At 36.2% G+C, this 7,938-nt stretch overlaps 1 pseudogene; it reads right to left on the minus strand.

The window, feature by feature from the left end:
- Positions 1 to 345: 345 nt before the first annotated feature.
- Positions 346 to 899, minus strand: LOC116126760 (annotated as a pseudogene).
- Positions 900 to 7,938: the final 7,039 nt, after the last annotated feature.

Here is a 7,938-nt window from a genome sequence, read left to right on the forward strand (position 1 = left end):
AGTCTTGGGTCATTATTTTTGAGTAGTAATTAAATCGGCCCAATGTTGTACTTGTCCGTGAGTTTACTGTTCCATTCTGTTTTCCCAATGAATGATGAAATTATCTCCATTAAATAAACCAGGAGATCGAAAAATCATCCAAAAATTATTATAAATATATTACTATAAATTTGATATTCACAATTCAATACTGTATATAGTTAATAAATTTCTTCCCTTTCTTCTGGATACCACAAGAAATAACTATGAATTAAATTGATATACGCAGATTCTTTACTTAAATCACGAATCCCCCGAAAAAGATAGAACATTAAAATAAAAGTAAAATAAAATAAGTGTTTCAACTAATAAAAATATCAACTCTATATAGTATCAATAAATAAAAAATTAAATATGATATGAAATTTAGATGGGCTAGTAAACAAAGAAACCCAGTTCTAAAGTCAACTAGGCTGATGAACAACTACACAAGAAGTGGTTGTAGAAAAAACAACAATGAATTTAATTATCAAGTGATGACCTTTGAATCCGGAACTAACAAGGAATCTGATCGGTGAACCATTTCATCACCAGAATGGGAGCCTTGATCAGCCACAGCGCAAACTCCACTTTACAGTCACGCACAAGCAGCACGGACATATACAAGTCAACACCAACCTGCATCCAAAAAAAACACATATGAATACAAATCGCAAAAGATAATAGAGATAGTAGACGGAAAGCCGAAACTCACCCGACGATCCAAACAATGACTCCGACGAGAGAGAGGAGGAGAGCGAGGAAGGCAAAGGGCAGGCCCAAGAGGAAACCCAAAGGCCTGCATTTACAATCATCGTCACCACCACAGCAGCACATGCCTTCTTCTTTATGTGTTTAGCTTCTGAATTGTCTTAGCTATATTTATGCAACAAAGCTGACTGAGGGCGAGAGAAACTAGTTATAGAGAGACAAAGAGTAGATGACGAGTTTGTATATATATTAATATGTGCCGTCCGTGCAATGCTAGGCCACAATCGTTGAAGAGAAAGATCAATATATATGGGTAACCAATCATATTTCCACGCGTAATTTACCTATTCTCACACGATACCCTCTTTCAGTCATTAACGCTTTCATCGTTTCAATGCATTGGCAAAAATATCATATTCCAAGAAGGTTCCCCACTAGGAAACTTGTAATAATAAATTAATTAGTCGTCCGTATAAGATAAGTATAAATATAATTATACGATCACCTCACCGGAATAGCTGTTTCAGTTTGAGTGACATTTTACTATCTATTTATTTTCCTTGCTCAACAGGAACATGTACTATTCCATCTCTGTACAGATTTTCCTGATTTCAGTTGTATTCTTCCGGTTCAGAACCTACAGCCCGTGCAGTCGCTGTAGAATCTCCCCGCAGATTCCTTATCTCAATCAGTTGCTTCAACAATCAACGAGTAGAATCTTATAAGTTAAAAGAATACATGGCTCATGACTAGCTAAAAAAGCTTTAGGTCGTAATTAATTAAGGCCCACGAAATTTTGCATGACTATGCATCATAGCAAAGCAAAAATGGTTACGCTAAATGTTGCAAAATACTGATAAAATACATGGGCAATGTGGATAGAAAGAAAAAATGCAACCAAAAATAAAAAAGGACTATTATTGAATCTCACAAATAGAAAATGACATTATACCATCAAACTTTTGAGTGTGGGGTCAAATTCAAGTCAAGTCAAATTAGTATTACATGAGACATGGATTTTCCTAATATGTTTCTTAGAATAATTGTTATCTCCTTAAAAAAAAAAAAATTTAATTAAAGAGAAATCTAATTAAGATAGGAATATAATTTGTATTAGAAATTAAAATATAAGTTTTATTAGAATAGGAGATTTGAGTCCTACTAAGAATTTTTTCCTATGTATTATCTATAAAAAGTGTGAAATCCTAAAAGATGTAATGAAAAGCAACGTTGAGATATCTATCAAAAAGTGGTTAATCTAAAGATATATAATAAAAAATAACACCACAATTAGAGAATAAGAGTGTCCAAAAAAATAACCAATTTGTGAGGCTTTTGATGGACCCTTGTAGTTCTAAATCTTTTTTTTTTTTTTTTTTGGTAGTTAAACTTGTATAAACAAAAAAAGGAGGACGCCTCAAGAGGCTACAAACAACTGTAATGGATGCCTAGAAACAGGAAGCGAAACAACTATTCTCTAAAAGGAGCGTAGCAAAAAAAGTCCACCAACTGGACATACCCAAAGTTTGGGGCTAAAATAAAAACAATTCAAACAACCTAAACAAGGCCTACAAGCACCCAACAATCAAGCCCTAGGAAGGGCAAAGAGTGGTTGAGGCCAGTCCACTCAAAAACTCAAAGGAAAATAGAGTCAGGAGGAAGACTCTACTACTAGCAAGGTTCTTACTATCACGAATCTTCAAATTTCTTTAGACCATAGCACGGCACCGAAAAGTAGAAATACACATAATTGGATATAGACGACATCTCTGAAATCTTGTGTTTGAGTGAACTATTATAAATATTGTATTGGGTGTTCGGTTGATTATTTGCTTTGTTTTTTTTATAGTGATTTACGTTTTGCTAGCATCCATTCAAATCCCACAACCCAAATAATTTTTTATTTTTTATTTTTGGTTCAAAGATCATCAAGTAATGCCATTCCATTCCACTCTCAAATATCAAAATTCTCAAATTTAAACAGATTGGTATTCGCTATTGATGTAATTATTCTAATCCAAAATCTTAACAGAATAAATACCCATCGTTTAGGGAAGGGGTAATAATATACTTCGTGGACTTTGGTTAATAAAATATATTAAACCTAAATATCTACACATTTTTTCAAAAATCTATTTAAATATTAGGTTGAATATCGTTTTGACGGACGGCGGCTACAAATAATTAATAAATGGAAGCAAAGTTAAAGATATTTGTTGATGCATGATTTGACACCAACGAAACACACGTGAAATGCTGAGCTGGCTCAGAAGACGCACGTGAATGCAAAAAAAATGAGAGTAAATGCAATGGGAACAGCTTTTAAGTGGTCGGATGCTAAGGAAGCAAGTCCTAATCTATTGATGTTGCATTAATGATAGAGGTCAAGTCGCGTTAGCGGACTGACTTAAAAAGATAGTACAAGAGAGTGAAGCTATATATTATTGAGAGAGAGGAGAGAGAGAGTAGCTAATAGCTTAAATAGGAGAAGAGCTCTCAATTTATAGTAGGATGGATAAGGTTATCGTTACTGAATCGTGGAGTTAGTGGGATTATCCATGCAAATCATTTTTTATGTCCCATTGCCCATCTTCTAGAGTGATTTTCGCGATTTGGTGCAGGAATTTGGACATGTGGAAGCTTTCCAGCTCTGGCTGGTCTGGCGCGCACCCACTGCACTGACAGGAGCATGTTGCTCCTTTCCTCACATGACTCGACTGCGGGTGTACCCATGTTCTAACTTTTGCACGCTGATGGACCATACTGTCAGCCCTGCATTCTTTAGGCATAACAACATTATCTCCTGCATCAGTTATAAATATAAAAATCAGGTTGATTTAAAAAATCTGGATGTGAGTCCATTTCAATTCAAATTGTCAATCACAGTGATGAGTAAGGTTTAGAATAACAATTTTATCTCCTACATATCATCTTCAGTACATAGCAATATACATATTACGTACACTATTATACATGCTCTCAATCCTTAGTTCTTTTCATTTAAATTTAGACAACCATCCCATTTTTAAATAGGGGCTTTAATATTTAAGAGATACTTTTTCATGGCGTTGATTATTCTAAATACTTGGAGATCTCATCAAGTCAAGTCCAAGCTGCTAGGCATTTACTACGTCGACAATTATTTTAGTTGCATTTCTTTAGAAGGGCACTTCTCTTTCTCATTTTAGGGCTAAGGTAGCTGGGTTTCTCTCTGTTTTCCAAAGAAAGAAGAGGGGTTAGGAATCAAACGGATCCAGACCTAGAATAAGACAACCATTCTCACTCATGTTTGGAGACTACTTACGACTTGCACCACAATTTGGTCCTCTTGGGTTCATTATGTTATTTTGAGAGGTCGTTCCTTCTAGAATGTTCTTGTTCCCTCCAAGGCTTGTTGGTCTTAAAAGAAGATCCTTTCCAACCAGGAGTGGTGTAGAGGTCTTTTTGTCACATGTATAGGGGATGGGCGGGATACCTTCTTATGGCAGGATTTTTGGTCGCCGCACAGTTAGTTATGTGATATTTCCCTTTCCGGACCTTATCCTCCACAAGGTTCCCTTGAGATGCTAGAGTTTCTGACATCATTGTTGATGGCATTTGGGCCTTTCCTATGGGGAATCCAGCTCTTTAGCCGATTTGGGATTCCATCACTTAGGCTTTGAGATCCGAGATCAGCAACTATATTGTTTGGAAAGGACACCCTTTTGGCAAGTTCTCTATTGATTCAGCTTGGAACATGCTCTGGGATAGGCAAGAGGTGAACTCTTTACACCATCTCTTGTGGTTTTCGAGGCATCTCCCTAGGCACTCCTTTATCCTTTGGTTGGCCACTCACCATGGATCGCCTTTAGTCCCACGACCTTATTGGTTCTACTGATGTGTCCTCTATGACCTTACGCTTGAGACACATGAGCATTTATTCTTCAATTGTGCTTTCCCAATGTTGATTTGGGAGAGGTTTCTTCGAAAACCATCCTAGTCAGGCCTCTCATCTCTTGGACAACTTTACTCTAGTGGACGGTCTTGCATCATAGACAAAAGGACAACTTCAGACATCTCTTTGCTTGGTTAGTCTTCTCTGCCACATTTTACTTCATTTAGTATGAAAGGAATAACCATCTATTTAGTCATGAGAGCAAGATCTTGCGTGCGACCATTAATGAGATATTTTCCATAATCTGAGATCGAGCTTCTGACCTAGCGTCCAAGTATGCCATCCATTCTTAACTTAAAGCCAATTGGAGCCTGCCCGACTAATTGGTATTGTTTTCTCTTTTCTGTTTGGTTTGAGCTTTCAAGCTCTGTTAGGGTGCTTATGCCCATCTTTTTCATTTGTTTGGAGCCTACATGCTCACTTTTGGGTGTTTGTTCCCATCCTTTTGTCCAAAAAGACGGGCACATCTGTTTTGGTCATTTTTAGACCTTTTATGGGGGCATGCCCCTAGTTTTCTATATAGTTTTTCTTCTTTTATGAAATTTACCTCTCTCCCTCCCCACCAAAAAAAAAAAAAAGAAGGCAAAAGCTATCGAAGGGTTGATAAAGATCAAGTACGGCAACTTGGTTTCACTTCTAAAGTAGCAATTAGTAGACTAAATCACAATGGGTAACCCAGGTTGAAATATTAACAACATGGAGCATGCTTTTCAATATATTGCAGAGGTTAGGGGGCTTACCATCTATAATAATTATCCATACAATCCTTGCGATCCAAGGCAACGGTATTATCAAAGACGGGTGGCAGTTGTCCAAGGTTCTCAAATCCATGGTGAAAGAGTACTAGCTAATAATGAGAAGGCATTACTTAAGGCTGTAATAATGCAACCAATATCAATTTCCATTGAGGCAACCGCACCACGTGTCCAGTGTTACTCAGGAGGTATTTTCAATGGAGATTGCGAGACTAACCTAAACCATGGTGTTACTGTTGTTGGATATGGAACGACTGAAGATGGCACGAAATACTAGTTAATTAACAATTCTTGAGGAGAGAAATGGGGTGAGAGAGGCTACATTAGGATTAGGAGAGATGTTGATGATCCATGAGGACTTTGTGGTCTTGCTATGGATGCTAACTATCATGTCGCATAAGTAATGCAAAGGGATGGACGACAATTAGCTTCTTAATAAATTAAGTTCACCAATAATAACCATTTTTTTCTCTTCTTGCCGCTAGCTCTGCAGTTAAGCCGGTATATATTTTAGACAATTTTTATGTAAATTTGCCAGAGTAAGAGTTGAACATAAAATTTGTATACTGTATGGTTTTACAAATGTTGTATTGAATTGTATATATCTACTTAATTACGTCGCCCAAAACATTAAAATGTAGAAAGGTTATGATATTATTGTGATTAGGGGTGAGCGGTTCTAGGTACCCTACATTTTTTAAAGGACCCAGGATCAGAACCAGCTAGTTCTTGCAATATGGAATCGAATCAGATGGTTCTTGACATGTGGCACCAGAACTGACCAGTTTTTGAATAGGTGGAACCAGAACCTGAAACATAGGTTAAGGTTCCAGTTGAAAGTTTTAGTCACTTATCAAGTTTATTAAACCTAAGCAGAATGGGTTGCTAAGTTGATTTTAGTGCTTATGAGTTTGTTCATTCATTACTAATACAAACCAAACATTTATGACACAAAATAAGGCACACCAGGGGATTTTACATGGTTCAGAAAAAGGCCTACATCCATGGGACCAAGTCCAGATGAAGGAAATCCACTATGGTAAACATTTACAGTTTAATTACAAAGCCAAAGTTAAGCATTAGTTGCAAGAACACTCCCTGTTGTTGCAACGCTTCAAATTCCACCCTTTGGTCGAACTTTGAATTACAACAGCAAGCTCCACATTAACGAGACCACCTAGTCAGCCTTCAGACCTCTCAAGGATCAATCACCAGGGAAGCTCTTTAGTTGAAGCAACTCGAAAAACCATCGAACAACATCTACGTAACCAATGTAGTAGTAAGGACGAAAACTCAAAGTTTCGAGGAAGGTATTTGTAAGCCTACCTAAGCATATGAAACCTGATGTAAAACAAAAGAAACCTTTTAGAATATGTAGAGTGCTTTCAAAGGAATTATTAGGCTTGAAATGAAATGCATTAGAGAAGAGAATATAAAGAAAACTTCCGGCTAATGCAAGGGGACATGTGGCCAATAAGATGCATTTTGGTTTTAACTTTTTGGAAAAGTTTATTCCAAACTTTCTTGGGACCACCGAGAAGGAAAATAAATGTTCCAGCACACATTGTATGAATAAATGGCAAGTGTCATGGACCACAAATAATATCTCAAAAGAGAATAAAAATTAGTTCAATGAAAACATAATGCAATGCATGTTGTAATATTCTCTCTAGCTAGTAATTCTTTGAGAAATATATAACAAAATACAATAAATAACTTTTGAAAACATATATACATATATGTATAAAATGTAAAATCTGAAAGCTCTAATTTTAATTCATATAAATATATACACAAAATAACTAATATATTTTAATAAGTACAAAATAATCTTGGACAGTGCCGCTAAACTCCTTTGCTTCCTGACTTCCCACCCGATCGTAAATCATCCAGAAATGCAAAACAGTAAAATAACGAAGTGAGCACTAATTGCTTAGTAAGTAAACCAAACTTCACTACTGTTTTTCCTCCGTTACTCATATTTTGACTTTTCTTTTCTCACTTTAATCTTTTTTAATATGTTGAATTCTTTTATGATATTCTGCATTCTTTTCTGATATTCTGATTTGCTACTTACTGATGTGCAAGGATGATTAATAAAACTATACATCGTCGAGCACATAAGAAATGCTAAATAATGCAAGTAGCATAATACATATATATAATAATAAACTTTTCTGAGAAAAAGAACTTTATTTTCTTTTCTGTTTTCTGTCTCTTGTGCTGTATCTCTTTCTTTTCTTTTCCGTTTCTCTTGCTTTTCTTTTATGTTTATGTTTATGTTTCTTTTCTATTATGGTTTGCCGATTGGACTAGGTTGAGGCATGGATTTGGAACCCTGGCCATGTAAGTGTATATTGGGTACAATCCTCATCTATATGCACTGTTGACGGACTGTACTAATTCCGTTCTGCCATGTTGAGGCTTCTCACTGATGGCGGCGTGCATGTATGTTTTTTTTGCTAGGTACAATCCTCATCCACATGCACTGCTAGCAGACTATACAAATGTTGTTTCTCT

Source organism: Pistacia vera, unplaced genomic scaffold (genome assembly GCF_008641045.1).
Source record: "Pistacia vera cultivar Batoury unplaced genomic scaffold, PisVer_v2 Contig183, whole genome shotgun sequence".
Taxonomy (NCBI): Eukaryota; Viridiplantae; Streptophyta; class Magnoliopsida; order Sapindales; family Anacardiaceae; genus Pistacia; species Pistacia vera.